The sequence below is a fragment of the Vulpes lagopus genome, chromosome 9 (assembly GCF_018345385.1).
Source record: "Vulpes lagopus strain Blue_001 chromosome 9, ASM1834538v1, whole genome shotgun sequence".
NCBI classification, from domain to species: domain Eukaryota; kingdom Metazoa; phylum Chordata; class Mammalia; order Carnivora; family Canidae; genus Vulpes; species Vulpes lagopus.
Genome location: NC_054832.1, coordinates 7,299,812 through 7,321,102, shown reverse-complemented (window position 1 = coordinate 7,321,102; position 21,291 = coordinate 7,299,812). Strand labels below are relative to the sequence as shown.

Sequence of the window (21,291 nt, the reverse complement as noted above, 5' to 3'; positions counted from 1 at the left end):
TGTGTGGGTGACCATTTTTGTGAATACAGACTTCTACAGAATTTTACTTGACATGGCAATTAATAATTCGGGCAAAATAAACAAAAACAAATCACTAACTTCATTCGCACCAAACAGCGTAACTGGACCCATCTATAAGTGATGATATACTGACAATAATATTAGAAACACTATTCTTTGTTTTTACTTTTCAGTTAAGAAAATCTTGTCTAAAACGTTAATTTAAATAGCATTTTAAGAATTACTGTGTGAATTAAGTCATAACCAAACTTACCTGCTCAAATGCAAAAAAATTTTTAGTCTTTCAAATAGTTGCATTAGTTAGAAAGACTAATGCATTAGTTGCATTAAAGACTCAAAAGATCTTCTTTTTCATTGGCAAATAGTATCAAAAATTCCTGTGAAATGTGAACAGGTTTCAAAGCAATTAGAATGTTCTGACATCAAGTTCGTATCAATGTGCATCTGCAAATTAAAAATCACTTGCAGATGAACCTACAAGGTTAGACTGCTCACTCCATAGGTAAGTTGAAGGTCACTAAGTGGGCATATCAGCCACAAGTGTACCAAATGTATCCAACACATTGTGAAGACAGATTTGAGACTTCTGCAGGGAGCTGGGAAGCCCTGACTAGTCTCTAGTGGTTCCCACACCCATTTCTGACTACTGGCACCACCTCTGGCTATGCCAGCTCTTCAGGTAAGGGGACACAAATTCTCCAGCAGCTCCATGAGCCCCTCACCCACAACGGGCAGTGGCACGCTCTGAAGCGGGCTGCTAAGGCAGATCTGCAGGGTGCAGTACATCTTGCCTGTGCTCAGCATATCACGGATCATTAAGCAGAGACCTCACACTCCAATTACTCTTAGTGGAACCCTGGATGAGCCGGGTTACACCTGGCCATTACAAAGGTGGAAAACAGCCACCAGTACTTCTCAACCAACTAGTAATCTGTTACAGTCACACCTAAGGATCTATGGAATGAATAGCTGTTTCAGGCACTGATCTAGGAGTGGCAGCAGAGTGGTGAATGAAGCTGGTAGAAATGACCATCTAAAGGAAGCTACAGGCTGGATGAGGTGATGAAAGGAATTTAGAAAAACGAACGATCATTTTTAAGACAAAAAAACAAGACTGGATCCCTGTTTCAAGAACATACTGCTAGTGACAGAGATGAAGACCTGAAGGGTGGAGACAGGGAAGTGGTAAGGCTAAGGGACTGATGGGAAGGCTGTTGCAGCAGTCAGACCACGAAGACCTGCTTCATGAGGAGGAGGAAGATTTTTTTTTAAAAAAAGGCACAGGGGATCCCTGGGTGGCTCAGCGGTTTAGCACCTGCCTTCGGCCTGGGGCATGATCCTGGAGCTCCGGGATCTAGTCCCACATCGGGCTCCCTGCATGGAGCCTGTTTCTCTCTCTGCCTCTCTCTGTGTGTGTGTCTCTTATGAATAAATAAAATCTTTTAAAAAAAATAAAAAAATAAATTTAAAAAAGCACAGATAAGAAATTTACTCAGAGGTAGAAATCTTCATGGTTTATCATCTGTATAGCAGGTGTTAACAGTTTGTTGATAAATCCTGACTGGTTTTGTTTTTTATTTTTTAATCTCTGGCTAAATCTCTGACATTTGTTACCACATAATGTTCTTTTTTCTTAAAAGCAGAGGGAAGGATACATTCTAGGGAAAGATCCTAGTTGCCAAGATTCTAGTTCATTTATGTTTTATTCTAGTTTTATAAAGGCTAGCACCTGAATTGTTGGCTGTATCTTCTGAGATGGGGAATTTTAGATAGTAAAGAAAAGGCATTAAAAATAAAGAGGGGGAAACCAACTGTCAGTTATTTTGTGGAAGGACACAGTACATGGGAGACAGAAAAATTAAAAATTCAAGTCACAGCCAGTGAGATATTTGAGGAGAAAAAGTATGAGCATGGACTTAACAATTTCCCTAAAGTTTCAAAAGAAAGTGTGACAAAGTAGCCTGAGGATGGAATGAATAAACAGTAATAGAATTAAGATCATCCAAATTATATTCCCAACAACCCCCCCGCCCCACAGGAAACCATAACATGCTCAAGGCTGGGAAGCAAAGTTGGAGACACCCCTCTGATGTAGGGAATTGAAAAGGGGTACTCAAAGAGCAGGTAAGAAATGTGTGTGAAAAGAAGGGAAGGTGTCAATCAGGATGCCACTGTGGAAATTTGTAGAATTTATAATAAGAAAAATAAAAACTTTGGCGACCAAAATACTGTCATTCCTAGTTCAGAAAAAAACAAGTACTTTCATACAGCTAGAATACTAGGAGAAACGTATTCAGCAAGCACTGGCACACACACACTTCTCTTTAATCTTTTGAAAGGACCAGCATACTCAGTATCCAGAGTCTCTCACTGTGAGAAAATGATCACATGCATCCCTAATACCATAATTCTGTTAATGTTCAGAACTCCACCCACAGAGCCTTCACCCTTAAAAAAATTTTTTTTGAATCCTCTTCTGATAGTCTACTCTTAGGAAGGCAGTACTGGATAATAATTAAGAACGTGAGAGCTTTACAATCAGACAGAACTAGGCCAACGTTTAACTTTCTGACTCTGGGAAAATGCCTTTAATTTTCTGTGGCTACTTTCCCATCTGTAAAATGAGAATTGAAAACATCTATCCTGTAGGGTTATTGTGAGGCCTGATTGAGATAACATAACGTTCACCAAACACAGAGCTTGGTAGCAGGCATGGAGCTAATATGCAATAAATGGAAGGAGAAAAGAAGAGAAAACGATTATTTACCTCCTCTTTCAATTTTGTTCACACAGCTTTCCCCTGTTCAATTCTTTATATTTCCCTTTTTTTGAATCCTGTTTATCCATTAAGGCCTAGTTCAAATGCCAAATTCCCCATGAAAACTTCACCAATAAAAACAACCACTTAAACATATGATAGTCGTGCATCAATAGTAAGTACTGTTAACATGCATCTGGTGCTTGCTGTGTCTGTGGCAGTGTTCTTAGTATGTCACCTGCATTAACTCATCTAATCCTCCTAATGGCCCTGTTAGGTAGGTACTGGTATTATTCTGTTTCGTCAATGAGGAGTATGAGACAGAAAGCAGTCTGCCCAGAAGCACAGAGCAGCTGATGGACAGGACTCTGAACCCTGCAGCCTGGCTCCAGAGCCCATTCTCACTCATGCCACATGCCTCTTCTGTCAACCGAGAAAGATGAGTAATAATTGCAGACACCTTCGGGGAGATGACAGTTTTATATTTAGTACAGCTGGAGATGTTTTCTACACAAGCTAAAATCATTCACGATAGGTAGCTTGTTCACCTTTCACAAAAAATACCTCTATAGTTCAGTTCCTCAATCTACACAAAATAAAGGGGTGGGGAGAAGAGTTATTCACACAAGTCGGTTTTATCATTTTTAGACTGCTAAGTTGAGTCCAATTTTTTTTGTTCATACATCTAAAGTTCTACCTCTCTTGCTCATAAGGTCCAGGAGATTACAGGATAGATAATTCTATCCTCATATGACCCAAGAGACAGAGAATGCCTGATCACTGTCAAAACCGGTTGTTTTCTAACATTCTGTGAAAATATAGTCATCAGGAATTGATCCAATATTCTTGACCATGTATGGTATATTTGCAGGTTTTGATTTTACACACACACACACACACACACAATGTCACAGGTATTTCTCACAGATAAAATATACTAATATTATTCTTCAAACTACAGCAGTCTCAGGGGTATGGAACTCCATCTTACTACCAAACAAACAAACAAATCCCTGCAAATATGCACATTCTTCCTGTAGCAGATAAAAGGTATCTTCCCTCTTTAATCAAAGTTTATAATACAGAATCAAGGACAAGAATAAAATATCCCTGCCCACGGGACAGTGTTTGGGTTATATAGAAAATTATAAGCTCTTGAAAGAGAAAGGCTTAAGAGGAAACTACTATTTCTCTTTTAAATTGCGCCAGTGCTATTTTATCTACCTGTTCTCTCAATGCATTTTGGAAGCTTTATTATAAGGTTCAGAATAAGTTACAACATCAACAATGAACTTCACATGCTAGTTCTCTTAGGAATGGCCATACATCCCCAAAAATATAGTAAAAAGGTAACTGAGTCAAAAGAAACAAACAAAAATTGATGTTTCTATTTCCTTTAAGGATTTTTCAAAATTAAGAATTAATAAAATCTGCATCACTTGAAAGGAGAAATACAAGATCAAGTACTCTTAAATTCATTTCTAAATGGGTTTCTATTTAAAATAAGACATGCTGCTGTCACGGTGGTTTATCATTGGCCATGGGTACATACTGAGGCCTCAGTGCTCTCAAGTGGCAGAAGCCGAGCTGTCAAGGCAAGTCTTACTGGTCAGCGCCTAACACATCACCTTCGAATTGGCCCAGGGCTACAGTTAGGAGGCAAAAGAGCACAGGAAAGGCCAAATGGTGGAGGCAACATAGTGTATACTACAAAAGGGGCCAGGTACTCAATCCTGCAGGTAAACAGACTGTGAACTTGTAAATCATTCAACAGGCACACCCATCACTTATACCTACAACACACTCAGCTTGTCTTATAGTAGCATTTAATGTATATGGCAACCATTTGTTTACTTGTCTGTTTCCATACTAAGAGAGGGCCTGTCTGATTCATCTCAATTTCCTCAGTCCAAGGGTAAGTGTAAATAGCACAGGTGTAAAACAAATGAGCAACAGAAAAGATGGCAACAAATGTAAAGCAAACTGATGTCTCAGTCTTTTCCCTGGTTCCACATTTTGCCTCAAGAATTTCTCATCCTGCAGCTGAGAGATAATAAAAAACCACGCTCATTTTATATGTTTACATAGTATGACCCATTTAATCCCTCTGGATCTAAATTGCCTCCTCTATGAAAGGACTTAAGACCAAATAATTCTTAAGGTCCGTTCAGCTCGATAATTCCATGATTCTATGTTGAAATCATATATAATGATCTGTTAATATTTACCAAATGCGTCCATGTGGCCAATTACACTCATACCTGGGACCAAAGTTGTGCTCTTTACAGCTGCTAGTCAACTGCCACATGTACTTATAAAAGAAAAAAAAATTCACGAAATGCTATTTTTGAAAATACATACAGGTGCCTAAGAAATCTTAGTAAGATTTAAAAGATTTAAATAGCTTTTGCTTTAGATAACCCAGACATGGCTTTGATAGAATCTGGTTATGATTTTTATATCAGGAAGAATAAGCAGCTTAATGTTTCTTGTGCAACCAGAAATCCAAGTCACGCTAACGTATATAGCTGGCTCAGCTAGGTTCATATTTCCAAAGGTCCATGGAACATTTCCATCCAACACACATGCCATTTTCTTGCTTAAAACCCTCCAGTGGCCTCCCACTGCACTTAGAATAAAATCCAATCTCCTTACTGTGGCCTGTAAGAAGCTACACACACTGCCCTGACTCTCCTGTTCTCTGGCAGCATCTCCAATGTGCCAACTCTCTCCCACTTTAGAGGCTGCGCACTCGCTCTTCTGTGAGATATGTTTCTGTGTAGATCACACAACCTGGTTCCTTCAAATCCTTCTGGAGTCTCTACTGAAACATCCCTCCCTCAAAGAGGGCTCCCCGCCCCAGTAATTCTGTGTCACACCTCTTTGATTTTCTTCATGGCTCTTATCACAACCTGAAATTATTTGGTTTGTTTATTCCTTTACTTGTTTACAGGCCTGCCTCTCCTGTCATAACCTGCCAGGATCGAAGCTTTCAAAGAGCAGGAACCTTGCTTATCTTTTTTACTCCTATAACTCTAGAGCTTGGAACAATATTTTTTTTTTTGAGAAAGTGACAAAATTATTCTAAATTCATAAAGAAATTCTAATAGTGTGAAACATTTGTTGAATAAAATAATATAGTAATGAAAACTGTTCTGTTAAAAAGGACTATCACAGGCTCTTTACACAAAGCATCTCATTTAACTTCATGATGACTCCATGAAATGGATAGCCCTCCATTTTATTTTATTTTATTTTTAAAGATTTTATTTATTTATCCATGAGAGACACAGAGAGATGCAGAGAGAGAGGCAGAGACACAGGCAGAGGGAGAAGCAGGCTCCATGCAGGGAGCCCGACGCGGGACCCGATCCCGGGTCTCCGGGATCACGCCCTGGGCCGAAGGCGGCGCCAAACCACTGAGCCACTGGGACTGCCCAGCCCTTCATTTTAGATGAGGAACTAAAGTCAAAAAAAGTTAAATGACTCGATCACAGAAAGGATGGCATATAGATGATGTCTAAAACATCAACTTGTGTCTTTTCTCCCAAACTTTCTTTCCTTTTTAAAAGGTATCAGCACCTCCACTCTGCTGATTAACTAGGTTCTAGACTCTTCAATCCATCTACATCTTTAATCTCTGAAATACTTAAGAATGTTTAATCCTATAATACAAAAAAGAAAGATGACTCAAATGAGGTAAGATTCTTAAAATGAAATCGTCATTTCTGTCAGATGACTCCAATAAATAAGAAAAGTGTGAAGTAAGTAATGACATTAGGAAGTGTCTAAAATCACTCATATTTTCAGCGTTCCTGGGCAGCTCAGTCAGTGAAGCATCTGACCCTTGATCTCAGCTCAGGTCTTGATCTCAGGGTCCTGAGTTCAAGCCCCACATTGGGCTTCATGCTGGGCATGGAACCCACTTCAAATAATGCATACGTTTAAATGGACACGTCTAAAAAGATGAAAGTAATTCTAACCTAAAATGAAAACACTGCCATTCATCTGTTTAAGAATTGTGAAGACTATAGTTAAACAAACAAAAACAAACTAGTGAATGAGCAACAATTAGAAACTTCAACTTTAACAGCATATATCCTCTATAATAACATTAAAAAAATAGGACATACTTAGGAACTGTGGTGATTAAATTTTATGTGTCAACTTGGCTAGGTTTTGTGCCCAGCTCTTTGGTCAAACACTAGCCTAGATGTTGCTGTGGAAGTATTATGTAGGCATGATTGACATTTTCAATCAGCTGACATTAAGTAGAGGAGAGTACCCTCCATAATGTGCCTGGGCCGCATCCAATCATTTGAAGACTTTCAAAACAAAAGAACCCCAGGCTTCATGGGGAAGAAGGAATTGTCTCAAAACAGGAACAGTAATCCTAAGTTTCCAGACTGCTGGCCTAGGCTACACACTTTGGACTCAGGACTGCAACATTAACTCTCTTACCTAAGGTTCCAGTCTGCTGGCCTGGCCTGTGGATTTCAGACTTGTCAGCTCCCACAATCGTGTGAGTCAATTTCTTAAAATCTCTCACTCTACACACACACACACACACACACACACACACACACACACACCTACACCTACAATATGATTGGTTCATCCACTACACTCTTCAGTATTTACCCAAGAGAAATGTGGGTATACATTCATCAAAAGACATGTACATAGATGTTCATGGCAGTTCTATTTGTAAAAATTAAAAATTAGAAATAACCCAATCATTGATCAAGAGGCAAATGGACAACTACAATATATCCAAACAACGGAATTCTATTTAGCAATAAAAAAGGAATAAGCAAACTACCAATAGATGCTACAATATGGATAAATCTCAAAATAATCACGCTGCGGAAAGAAGCTAGACCCAAAAAGAGTATGAACTTTATTCTAAGACATGCCAACTAATGTAAGTAAAGGAAAAACTGCACTCTCCTTGTGGTTGCCTGGGGAATAATGAGAGGCATTACCAAGACTTCTGGGGGTGACAGATATGTTCAGTATCTTGACTGTGATGATGGTTTTATGGACATACATACATGTCAAAGCTTATCAGACTGTACACTTTGAACATGTGCTATTTACTGTGTAACATTTATATCTCAATAAAGTTGTTTTAAAAAGATAGAAATTTGTTAGAAGTGTTAAGGATAATTTTAAAGACTTAAAGAATAACAAAAGCTGGCTTTCTTACTTGGGATCAATTGTCTACAGATAACCTAAAAGACTGTTTCATTCCCATCTTGAGTCAATCTTTTTAAACAAGAATGATCTTTAATCTGGGAAGGGTAAAAAAGGATTAAGGGGGAAAAAAAAAAAAAGAAAAAAGTAATTGAAGCCCAAAATAAAAAGGAGACAGAAAAAGAAGAAGGAATTGCTTTAAGTTCGTATTTATAGATCAAGAAAAATCATATCTTAAGACATTAAATATATCTCCAAGTTTGGTAACTTCTAAAGAATCATAAAGAAATACCATGAGGATAGATGTAGAATTCATGCAAAATTCTAGAACGGATTTTTTTTTTAATATGATAACTAAGAAGCTGACTTCTGTTAACATTATATAGTTGCTCCTGGTCCTCAGCCTTTTCCAATTATTCCTTCTTGGATTTCCTTCTGGGTTCTTAACCCACCTATCCCTTATATACCAGCGCTCTCCAGATCCTTGATTTGACTTCCATTCTCACTCCACAACAGGGTTTGTAACCTTCCAGGGGAATCATGATTCCCTCTGTGAATGTGATGAAAGCTACACCCCACAACGATGTATATCCACATACAATTTTACATGTAATTATTTCAAAGGTTTCAAGTGCTTACCTGAACCCTAGGTATGTATTCCTTAGCTTCTCAGGGGGAGGAAATTCCTCTCAGAATCCTCACCTGGGCTTTGTCTCTCTCTAATATCCCCATGCAAAATGAGATGTTCACACAGCTGTGGTAATGGGAAATCTGAACGTTCATAAACATTAACTGACATGGGCCTAGGACCTGGTATTTTTCTGGATATGTTGGTGAGACAGTTCAACTAAGATTCTTAGGTTACCTAGTGAATGAATGCTGATTAACAGATTTATGAAGGACGTTTCTGCTGACTTTCTGTAGAAGCCCATCTTCTGAAACATTTTTTTTAAAACAAAAAGTTATTTGAATGAGGATTTAGAAAGCCATGCTGATCAAATTTTGGATAATAGGTAACAGTGAGACGCTGGGTCAAAGACCCAAAGGATTTACAACACATTGGCTGGTTCAGTCTAGGGGTGAGGTGAAGGTCAGCAAAGAGCCCCAAATTCAAAGACCTTTCCATCCATGTAGTCTCCTTTCCCTCAACTACCAATAACCCACGGACACTGAAGGCATTCATGGAAACTGCACTCTCCTTGTGGACATGACCTACATCTTCTTACGTGTCTTCGTCTAGTACCTCGAATGGTATCAGCATCACACTGTATTTGGGATGTATTATGTTGCAGTGTAACAAATGACTCCAACCAAAATCATGGTGCCTACAACACAAGGGTTTATTTCTCACTTATGTTAATAACGTCTGTCACGGATCAGCTTCAGCTGTGCCCCATCATTCCGGGACCCAGTCTGAAAGTCCCACCATTCTGACACCGGCTCTAGCTAAGGCATGCTGGTTCCATGACAGAGGGAAAAGAGTCACTGGCAAAACCACAAGATGGAATTTAAAACATCTGCTCAAACAAGGAACAGGTCACTTCCTCTCACATTTTATTGGTCAAGGAAAGCCAAGTGTCCAAACCTGATGTCAACATAGCAGGAAATATAATCCTCCTACAGAGGACCCTCGTAAAGAAAGGCAACAGATTCTCTGAATAAAAGCAATCCACCGCAGCAGTGCCTTACCAATACAAAATGCTCAGTAATTGGCAGTAATTATTTATGTGCCAGGCCACAAATACCACAGGGCAGAGACTGTATTCTGTCTCCCTCACCAGCACCACAGAGCGCTGGCCACATATTAAAGGGCATGTTTAAGGCTTACTAAGTGAGCAGTGATAAGATGAGCATGGGATCTGTTATCAAAAAACCAGTGACGTAGTCCCACATCTGCCAATTCCTGATTTAGCAGAGAGTCATTCTCTCTTCTGATTCTTGGGTGGTTGTGGTGAAGATTAAATTAAAATATATGTGAAAGCACCATGAAAACTGTGCTGTTTTATACAAATGTTAGCTTAAATCTCCAGATAGTCAAATGGGAGGAAATCTGTAAAAGATAAAACTCATTTAAACTTTCATGGTAATGCCAAGACCTCATATCCTGCATTTACTTTCAAAGATCCCAGTGGCAAATAAAGAATGAGAAAGATTAGACCTGAAGCAGCCCACGTGAGAAGGAGACAAGGTTTTAGTTGACCAGAAGCTCAATACGATCAAAGGGTAATATAGCTGCCAAAAAATGTAATGCAAATTTCAGGCTGCATTAACAGAAGCACAGTACCCAGATAATAGCTTCATTGTATTTAGCCATGGTCAGACCACATCTGAAGCAGTTGGTTCAGTTCTGGCCACCGTATGTGAAGAGGTATACTGACGAACAGACTTTGTCATGAGTTAGTGATGTGGATGGAGAAAGGTCTGTAAACCATGTCATGTGCATATCTTTTGAGAATTAGGGCTTATTTCCCCTTATTGTGGTAAAAAGTAATTTAAATAGGATTAAACAGTCGTTTTCAATTACTTGAGGAGTTATTGTGTGTAAGAAGTGTAGTTTCATATACATAGCCCTAGAACACCAAGGACCAGTAAGTGAAAGTTAGATGAGAAACTGAGATCAATGAGAAGTTCTTTCCAACAGTTAGAAAGCTTCTAAAACAAGGAAGGGCAGAGGACAGCATGGGAGAGATGCTATTGAGAAGACAGAATTGGGAAAAGTCGTACAAACCTAGCTCACTCCTCTACATAACCAAGCATTTTTGAGGCATTTGAAAATGCCCAAGAGTATTTCTCTTTTCTGATAAAATAATAATAACATTAATCCTAATAGTAACAACGAGGAACAAGAACTGAGGTAAGAAGTAAAACAAGAAGTTGTCGGCCTAACAAACACAGAAAGGCATGCTGTTGAAGGGAAATGAAATTTCAAGGCCAGATAACATTAAACATGAACACAGTGTCCTGGTTTGTACAGAGGAAACAGGCTTAGTCAAAATTGTATTTATTCTAGAAGTTGTTTTTCTTAGCATGACCTACCTCCTATAATTTTCAGGGAGGTGCAAAAAAATATTTTAAAGGTTCCTACAATGGTACTTAAGCAAAAATTTGCTTCTATTGAACTGGTGTCCTGATTATAAGATGATACTAAGTGTATTGATCAATTTGTATAAACATTCAAATTTCTCATGGCAGACTGTCACACTGCACACCACTGGCATTCTAAAAATGGTCCCTGGTGCTTGTCTTACGCGGTTTCCTCACTCTCTTCAAAATCCAGCACTTTTCCAGGCTTCTTCCAGCCTTCATTCCCAAGCTTTCCCCTCACCCTTTGGTCTCACTAGCAGGTCAGAAAGCAGCATATTAAGAGGAATGCCTGACTTGTCTTTACACCATAGCTCCTCATCTGCAAATCACCTGCAGTTAGCACAGTGAATACTCAAAATTGGGCTTGTTAAATTCCTTCCTTTAATGAAACAGTTTTTAAAAGTTACCCATTATATCTTGTGACATGGAGGAGAGAAAGCCAAAGGAGGCTGTAAGGACAAGTTGGCTATTATTTGTTAAAAGAATAGCCACTCTTTACAAAGTAGTATCTTGGAAGACAAGTTTCTTCCCCCCTTAACATTTTCTTTGCACCGAAATGGGCATATTTAACAGGGTTTCACAGTATATAGGATTTTCACAGAGCATAGTACTGACACCCTACTGATTTCACTCACTGCAGGGACAAAAATGTAAAAAATGACCTTCAGAAACAGGTTCAGGGGCACCTGGGTGGCTCAGCATTTGAGCGTCTGCCTTTGGCTTAGGTAGGGCATGATCCCCGTCTGGGGATCAAGTCCTCCTTCGGGCCCCCTGCAAGGAGCCCGCTTCTCCCTCTGCCTATGTCTTTGCCTCTCTCTCCGTGTCTCTCATGAACAAATAAATAAAATCTTAAAAAAAAAAAAAAAGGTTCATTGACTAATTACAGTAAGTGTGTATTTACCTTTCTGGAATAAATGTAAATTCGGATTTCTAAAAAAAATCTGTTATTCCAAGCCAAAATAATAAAGGAAAATGTAAAAAAAAAAAAAAAAAAAAAAAAAAGGAAAAAAGTTGAACACATATCCTCTACTAAAGGAGTATGAAACTTCAGCAGGACTTATTTGGTACAGGTTAAGGCTTGTTTAAAAACTTGTCACTGGATTCTTAAACTTGTTATTTCTCTCCCTCTTCTCTTGTGGGCATTACTCTCTTGTGCTCAGGTGGTAGGAACACAACAGTCTGCTGCAGAAACCAGGAGGACATCATTTCAAATCTCCCACGTCCATCCATCTGACAGAAACAGTCTATACTCCACAGGGAGACCAGAGAATGAGTCAGAAAGGAGTTAAAACAGTTGCTAGGTTAAAATAAGGCTAACTAAAACTGTTAAGTTTCTTTTCAATTAGATACTCAAGTGTTAAAGCAATTATTTTTAAATGATGCACAATAAACATTCATTTGTTTAAATAAGAAGCCACTAGAAATTAAGTAGAGCTAACATTTATTGAGTGTTTTCTGTGTGTTGGGCATTCTCTCAAGAGCTCAGCATACATGAACTCACATATACACTTCATCACAGCCCTATAAAGCAGTATTATCAATACCCTCACTTTACAGATAAGAAAAAGGAGGCACAGAGTGGTTAAGTAACTTGTAGAAGATTACACAATATCGACAGGCAGGAAAGGGATATGAATTTAGGCAGGGCAGCTCCAGGGCCCATTTTTTAACCTGAGTGCGTATCAATATATTATGTACTTTGGGCAGCCTGGTGGCTCAGCAGTTTAGCGCCGCCTTCAGCCTAGGGCGTGATCCTGGAGTTCCACGTCAGGCTCCCTGCGTGGAGCCTGCTTCTCCCTCTGCCTGTGTTTCTGCCTCTCTCTCTGGGCCTCTCATGAATAAATAAAATCTTAAAATATAAATATATATATATATATATGTTTGTGTGTGTGTGTGTATATATATATATATATTATGTACTTTGACATATGAAGGTGTTTTCAAGTCTATTCACTTTAGTCACATACAAAGACATTTTTTTCACGGGCAATCAAGACTGTATAAAATTATTGTTTAAAAGCTTTCACAACCAACTTTTAGGATTAGATAACTGAATCCAATTCAACATTTCATTTAAGACACTAGGACTTAATCTCATCTTTTCTATGTATCTTTTGGCTTTATTATACTTCACGGTAAGTGCGACTGGGTGCCTCTGACATACTTAGCCTGACACTATGTCACTAAAAATACTTTGCACAGACTAGATCTGTGATGTTTTATTCACATGAGTGTGCATTAAAGTAATTCTACTACTTCTCAAATTCTAAATGCAATTATTCAACAGACATTTGAATACCTAATGAACATCAAGTAGTACGGATACAAAGATAAAATTAGATGGTCTCTGTTCACAAGGGAGGCCACAGTTACAAAACAATGAAATAAATGCTTTTATGGAGCTGTGACCAAGGTTCCAAGGGAGCAGAGCTCTGCCTAGCATGGCAAGAATGATGGCAGCTCCCTGTGCTAAGGCATGGAGATGTACAAGAACATTTTCCTCTCAGGGAATATCAAGCAATTTAAGTAGGACTAAAATGTACGGTTTACATGGAAAGCAAGAGAAAGAGTGATTAAGAGAGAAAGAATGAAGGAGGCACTAGATAAAGAAAAGATTTGGATAAAGAAAAATCATAATAAAAGGACCCAACCACTCTAAGGATTTAAGCAGAATAGTGATAAGATCAAATATGCTAATAGTGGTTATCACACTTTTATTTTAAACAACAGAACTCTGCTCTCAAAAGAAACCTTATGTAAACTTCCATACTTAAAACTGACCAAAGTAAGACTGCACTGGTTGAAATTAGAATGAACCTGCTTGACTTCCTCCAAAACCTTTTACAGAATAAAAACCACTGCTTTAGAACAAAAAATTAATATATCTATAGAATTATGTTTTTGTTTTTTCTTTAAAAAAGACTTATCTGAGAGACTGTGCATGCATGTAGGGCTGGAGGGGCAGAGGAGCGAGAGAATCTCAAGCAGACTCCCTGCTGAGCATGGGGCCCAAAGTGGGGCTCCACCTCACCACAACCCTGAGATCATTACCTAAGCCAAAATCAAGTCGGATGCTCAACCAGCTGAGCCACCCAGATGCCCCTAGAATTATGTTCTATTTACCTCATACCTTTCCCAAAGTGATTTTAACTTCTCAAGGATTCATTCTTGTAATTTCTCTTCAATTATGGAACTAAGCATACACAAAACTAAGGGAATAGTACTAGACTTTTAAAAAAATCAATGACAAACTATTATAATACAGAAAAAAGAAGATAAAGATTAATTACCACCCTGTTCGTCCTTCAGTTAAACTATAATTTAAGTGACCACACTATCTAACCTAAAAGTTAGGATTTATGGTTGGACGCATACTAACTAGTATATTTATGGCCATATGATATTCAAAATAGAGTGTTGGAAAATATAGGATATATGATTGTAATTGATGTAATTTTTTTCAAGATTGGCAATCTTGAATTTTCTTAACAATGACTTTGAATCTAAAAATCCTTTCCCACTTATTACGTGAGCATCTGTTCTCCCACCTTATAAAATGTGGAGCTCTACATGTGATCACTGAAAATGATCATCAGTGTAGAACCGTTTATCTTCCTCAGCCATCAGCAATAATATGTAAACTGATTAAAGATTTCCATATGCTTCTCCTGGCAGTTCGCTATTCTTGACTCTTCACAGTCAGAAGTGCTAATAAAAAAGCAAGGTTACAATCTGAAGAAAAGGTATACAACGATTAACTTAACAAACAAGTATATTCCCTTTATACAACTAATCTAACCCCTACAATGCTTCTCTTTATCTTTATCCTCTCCATTCCTTGCAGTAATATTCAGGGAAGAATGGGAAGGGGTACATAACTACTTAAATAATCTCAAGAATTTTTAAAGTATTTTCCCCTTTTTATATCGTAGCCCGATTAAAAACAAATTTTCAAAACAGTACTTAACATGTATTAAATATTACAGAACAATCTCACTTTTCTCCATTGGATAAGACACTAGAAAAAAATCACCACTATCCTGGGCTATTCTTTCAAGCATTAAAAGTTCCCTCCATAGTATGCGGCTAAAAGCCAACTATTGACAATTATTAAAAGGAGGAAGAGGGAAGAGAAGCATAGGATATAAATTAAATTCTTCAATACATCATTTGACCAACACATATAATATCTTTATTTATAGGCATATTTAAGAAAGAGCCCTTAAACAGACACAATATTAATGTCTTTATAAGGGAAATAACATTGCCATATGATATTGTAAACTTAGTCCAACACTGATCATTTCTGGGCACAGCTACACTACCTAAATTTGCCAAAATAGCTAACTATTCTTCTTTAAATTTGTTTAGGATAAAGACAACTCTCTGATTATAGCAAATTTAAGTAATATCACATGCTCCAATTAAGTTTTTTTTCCAATTAAATTATTGCATTTTATGAAAAGAGTTTAATAAATTGCTCATCTCCACTTCTTTCAAACATCCAAGTGTGAGGACTCTAAAATAGTCATTAAGAACAAAGTGCCTTTATTTTACAGAAAAGCTTTTTTAAAAATAAAAAAAACATACTTGAAAGTATTTCATCCTTTGCCCATTTAAGGCCAAGTTTTCTTCAAAAACATTCCATAGATGGATATTTTTAAATGAGACTGTACACCTACTATGCTGACTTTAAATAATGTATCGAGTTAGAAAAAACATCAATAGTTAAAAATACTAAATTACACATACTGCACTTAACTGTTCCTGAAGTAATATAAAAATGTTTATAAAATATCTTAAGATAAATTTATATTTTCCTCTAGTTTGTAAAAATTGCAATAACCTTTCTATTTAGCAATAACTTGTAATTAAAGCACATTCAGTAAGTGAATTTCACTCTCTCAGATGGAACAGCTGGGAGAAGATACTACAGAGGGCAGTTTTCATAAGTAAACTTTCTATTGATGGTATAGGTACCATCATCCAACACTAAAAAGTAGCATGGCTGGAATCTAGAAAATATATAAACAAGCAAGAGTGAAAGACAATCCTTTAAGGAGAATGAGGAAAATACAATTCACAGGGTCATCTGTAACTCTGAACTCAGTCGGCCTTCCTGATTTTTCAAACTTTTGCCCAAATTTCTGAGATTATAAGGTCCAAACTTTTAAAAGTCCCATATAGTAGATTACATATACATATCAGTATTAGGCAATATTTTATACTTAAGAAGTCTACCAAATATTTAAAAACCCAAGTTTACATAAAGTACATTGCACTACTAATGCATTCTATGGAAAAGAAAACTGGGAAGAGAATAATTGAATGACATTTTTAAAGTGACACCGAGTTAAATAATGAAACTGGTAACATAAATCAACTTTCCATTCCAATTAGAATTTTTAAGAGTGGCGGGGGCCAAGGGAAGGATCTCAAGCAGGCCCCAGGCCCATGCAGTTGGGCTCCATCTTCCTCCCGAGATCATGACCTGAGTCGAAATCAAGAGTCCGATGCTCAACCGACTGAGCGGCTCAGGCACCCCTTGGTACAAATATTTTAAATCCACTATAGTCTACTTACTTTTTTTGCATGTATTTAAAGTTGTTTTTTTTTTTTTTTTAAATTACATGCCCTCATTACTGTTAAATCCAAGTAGTGAGGTTTTTTTTAACCTCACCATGCTCTAAAATTAGCAATCCTTTGAGACAATACCTTGACATTTTTTTTTAAAGAATTCAAAACATTTCTTTTAGTATCACATCTTCAATCTTCATTTTTTACTCATTCAACAGAGATCTAAGAGCCTATACTAAGAAATCAATGGCATCATTCAAGCTGTTCCCTCAATTTTTATAATATTCAATTATGCTATAAGGGGAACAAAACTGTGCCCTTTATCCTAAAGTTGGGCTCTCAACTCACATTCAGGAGGAAAATAATTTCTTGCTTTCTAATGCACACAAACAAAACAGATTAAAGCAGTCAAATACTCTGATGGTTTGAAAGCTTATACACCCGTATGCTTAGCTCTTAACCTTTAAATTCCATCTCCAAAAATAAGACTTCTCTAAAACTGGGGAGGAGTGTCACTCTTATGAAGCCAGGCATGAACAGCATAAGGCAGAGTAAATTCGCTTAATTATCCATAATAAAGTTTGTGCCCAGTTCCTTCCTTTACCCTGTATCCCAACATAAAGTTTGAGCTAACCCATAAGCAAGTTCTACTCATTAACTCACATTCCTTTTTTTGTTTTTATATGGCCAAAGCAAGATGATTTCAGAATAAAAACTCTCCCAAGTACTTCATTCAGTATCTCCTGCGATTCCAAATAAACCCAACTGCACAAACAAAAAGAAAAAAAGCTCCCTGGAAAGTTTAAAGAGTACATAGTCCTTCTTTTATCAAAATAGAATTTTTCACAAGTGACCCAAAGAGAATTACAGCTTAGGAAAATCAAGCCTTTAATTCTGAGGAATAATTTGCACCTAGAGAAAAATTCAAGGTAATGGTTTTCACTGCATGTGGACTTCAGACCAAATCTATTTATTTTGATTTTGCTGAAGTCTGGGTATAACCACTTGTCGGCCTATGCCAGGGGACCACCTTCCTAGTAACAGTATCTCACAACAAGGTGCTTTTGATACCTTAGTAACTACACTACCTCGGATGGGCTTTCGCACAAACCTGACCATAACGTTTTGGCATTTTAATTAGGTTTCAATGTATTCCTTAAATGGCACAGCACAAAACAGATGACAAGTTTTCCATTCAGTTAACACATTAGCAAGTAGCATACAAGCAGCACAAGTTCGAACTGAAGAAGCCCATAAATATTAATTTTGTCCCCACTTTTGAGAAAGGGACAAGTCAAGGAACATAGTGATAAAACTTACATTATGCCAGAAACCTATTCCTAAGTTGCCGTATGCCAAATGATCTTTTATAAAATCAAGTCCTGTTTGATAAGTACCATGTAAAAGGAATTAAAGGCAACTTTTAGTGAAACCTTTTTTGTAAAATATAGAATTCTCATAGAACTAACCACTACTTGTTTTGTAATCTTATACTTGTAAATATCAAATTTCTTAGAGCACAGCTGCTTTCCCAGGCCAAATTCATCCCAGCATTACTACCCTTCTCCCTATTTCCCAAGCTTTAAAAATGTCACCCAAAAGACCATGTTGGTGGTAGACTACACAAGCAATACTAGAAAGGTTGAGAAAAGAACTGATTTTTTTTTTAATGTAAAATAGAAAGGTATGTATTCCCCAAAAAGAAATCGATGACTTATTTTTGGCAGTGAGCACAATAAATTCCCAATAAAAACGATTTTAAAAAACCAAGATACACGTATCTCAAATCTCTCTCTCCTGTGTCTTTATCACTTGGTGGAAACTGTTCAAGAACAGTTTATCTCCATGAACACATGACCTCCATGATGCTACCAAGGTCAATGAGGTCTACAGGAGGGGCACATGCTGAGTAAGTGCTGATTTGCCCAATTCTACAGTTCCCTTTAAAAAGAGAGAAGGAAGGTTGAAAAAAATTATTTATATGTTACAGGAAATGATGTTTGAAGTTGTAACAGTCAAGGAGCCCATTTCGGGATTGTATACAGACAATATGTCAGCAACAGCCAATAGGAACAAGACCTCGAAAGGGTGTCAGAGCAGAGTCAAGTACAAAAATTGCTGCACAGAAAGAACCAACAAGATCCCAAACTGAATAATCCTCCTTCACATCTTGTATCGAAACTCTTTGGTACCCTGGGTACGTGCCACAACCACTCAATTTTCAAGGGAGGGTTTTCTGTTGACACAACTTTGTGAAAATGACAACCAAAGATTCATAATCAACAGAAGAAGCTCCCACGTGTCAGAAACGCTCAAGAAAGGAGCAAGTCTGGGGATCCCTGGGTGGCTCAGCGGTTGAGCACCCGCCTTCCGCTCAGGGCCTGATCCTGGAGTCCTGGGATCGAGTCCCACGTCGGGCTCCCTGCATGGTGCATGGGGCCTGCTTCTCCCCTCTGCCTGTGTCTCGGCCTCTCTCATGAATAAATAAATAAATCTTAAAAAAAAAGAAAGAAAGAAAGAAAGAAAGGAGCAAGTTTGCTTAAGCTGGGCCTTGCCAGTTCACGTGGAAGTCACCAGGTGCCCTGGCTGTTCTCCCACCCTTCACAGAAGACTCCTTTGGACATTTCCCCAGCTGCCACAACTCTGCAACCTTCCACACAAACCACACGTTTTCTTGGATCAGACTTAAACTTTAAAACCCATTACCCACTCGCTATACTGTTTAAGCCTGGACTTCACGCTCCAAAAAAAAAAAAAAAAAAAAAAAAAATTAATAATAACAATAATAACCCTTATCAATCTGAAGCTATCGCATCTGAAGTGTCCAAACAGCTTCCAAAGATGGGGCCAAAAAAAAAAAAAAAAAAAAAAAGAGGCAGGTCAGAGCTAGCACCTTGATCATTTGAAAAGTGACTTCGTGGGGGAGCAGTTTCACTGGATCATCCATTGGGACGTTGGGTGAAGTGCAATATAATAGCGGAAAATTAAAGAGGGGAGGAGGGAAAAAAAAAAAAAAAAGAAAAGAAAAAAAATCCACTGGGTATTCACCAGCGGCGGAGACCTGGGCCGGTCGCAGGCGTCGGAGTTGCACTCAGGGAGGCTCCTGATTGGCGGGTGGCGCCGGGTCACCGTGACTACTTAACCCTGCAGCTCTAACCCAACTCCACTTTGATGGGCTCCAGGGCCGATTGCATTAAAAGGCGGGGGGGGGGGGGGGGGGGATGGGGCCGGAGCACCCCGAGGGCTCGGCGTCCTCCCATTCTCCCCCCGCCGACACGGAGCCTGACACCTGAAACTCCTCCGACGCACCGGCACCGGCTCTCGGCGCTGCAGAGTTTTGAACTTGTTATTCCAAAAAGGCCCAGTGGGCACAGATTCAGGGGTGGGGGCGGGGGCGGGTGATGTGGGAGATTCACCCATTTCCTGCAGACCCGAGGAAGAACTCAGGACCCCTCAAAGCAGTTCCCTCTCTCTCTCTCCCGAGTAACTTTTTTTTCTTTTTTTTTTTTTTTTTAGATCATTTCGTCCTAAAATAACCGTAAGCCACGGAACCCCAAACCCTGGCCCGGCAACGTCCGCCCAGCCTGCGCCCCGGGGCGCCCCGCGGCCGGGCTGGTTCCGCTCCGGCCCGCTCCCTGGCCCGGCCCTCCCGTGCGGTCCCGCCCGGCTGCCCCGACTGGTGCGGGAGGCCCCGCCGCGGGGGCCCGGGCCGGGGCAGGGCGTCCGCAGCTGCCCCCCGCGCACCTGGCCCGGCCCACCTGCCTCCCGCCGCCCGACCCCGCGCCGGGGCGGCCGCAGCGGCCCGGGGCGCGACCCCGAGGGGCAGCGGCGCCAAAAAAAAAAAAAAAAAGAAAAGAAAAAAAAGAGGAGCGGGGCCCCGGCGGGCTGACCCGCGACGCCCCCCAGAGGCCGGGCCGCAGCGCCGTCGGGGCCCGCGGGGCAGGGGGCTGAGCGTCCCCCCCGCACTCACCTGGCGGCGCCCGCCGAGGGGCCGGGCGGGGGCGCCGGGGGTCGCGCGGGGAGGCCGCCCGCCCGCCCGGAGCGCCGCGGGGAGGGGGCGCGGCGGCGGCGGCGGCGGCGGCGGCGAGAAGGCAGCCTCGGCCGTGTCCGTCATGGCGCGCGGCGGCGGCGGCGGCGGCGGCGGCGGCGGCGGCGGCTCCCTCCGGCCTCCGCGCTCGCTCGCCTTTAGTTTGACCTTTCCCTCCAGTGTGTCTGAGGCAGAGCGGCGGTGCGCGCGCGTGTGCCTGGCCCCGTGCGCGCGCGCGTGGGGAAGGGGCGGGGTCGCTCCCCGACGCCTGACGTCACTGCCATGGCAACGGCCGCCCCGCCCCTCGCCTCCCGGCTCCCGCCCCCGCCCTCCGCTCTGTGCACGTTCCGGGAGGGCCTCACGTGCTCACTCACACGCACGCACGCACGCTCGGAGCGCGCGCGCCCGGAGCGGCCGGAGGGGGCGGGGTTGGGAGGTCATGGGCGGAGCCTCCCCACCTCCATCCGCTGAGTCCGACCAATCCTGAGAGGGCGGGGCGGGGCGAGGCGGGGCGGGCTGCCTGAGCCGCGTGAAAAATCTCCCCCGGGCGGAGCGAAAATGCACCGAGGGCGACTGAGCATGCTCGGCCGTGCAGGAGCTGCCTTCCCTTCCCCTGCACCCGCCCGAG

At 40.4% G+C, this 21,291-nt stretch overlaps 1 protein-coding gene across 1 annotated transcript in view; it reads right to left on the bottom strand.

The window, feature by feature from the left end:
- ZFAT (zinc finger and AT-hook domain containing) overlaps positions 1 to 20,625 on the bottom strand; it is a 274,158-nt gene extending 253,533 nt beyond the window's left edge. The window contains exon 1 of the mRNA XM_041769045.1: positions 20,607 to 20,625. The gene's annotated coding sequence lies outside the window, so the exon portion shown is untranslated. The remainder of the gene's footprint in view (positions 1 to 20,606) is intronic.
- Between the last annotated feature and the right edge of the window lie 666 nt (positions 20,626 to 21,291).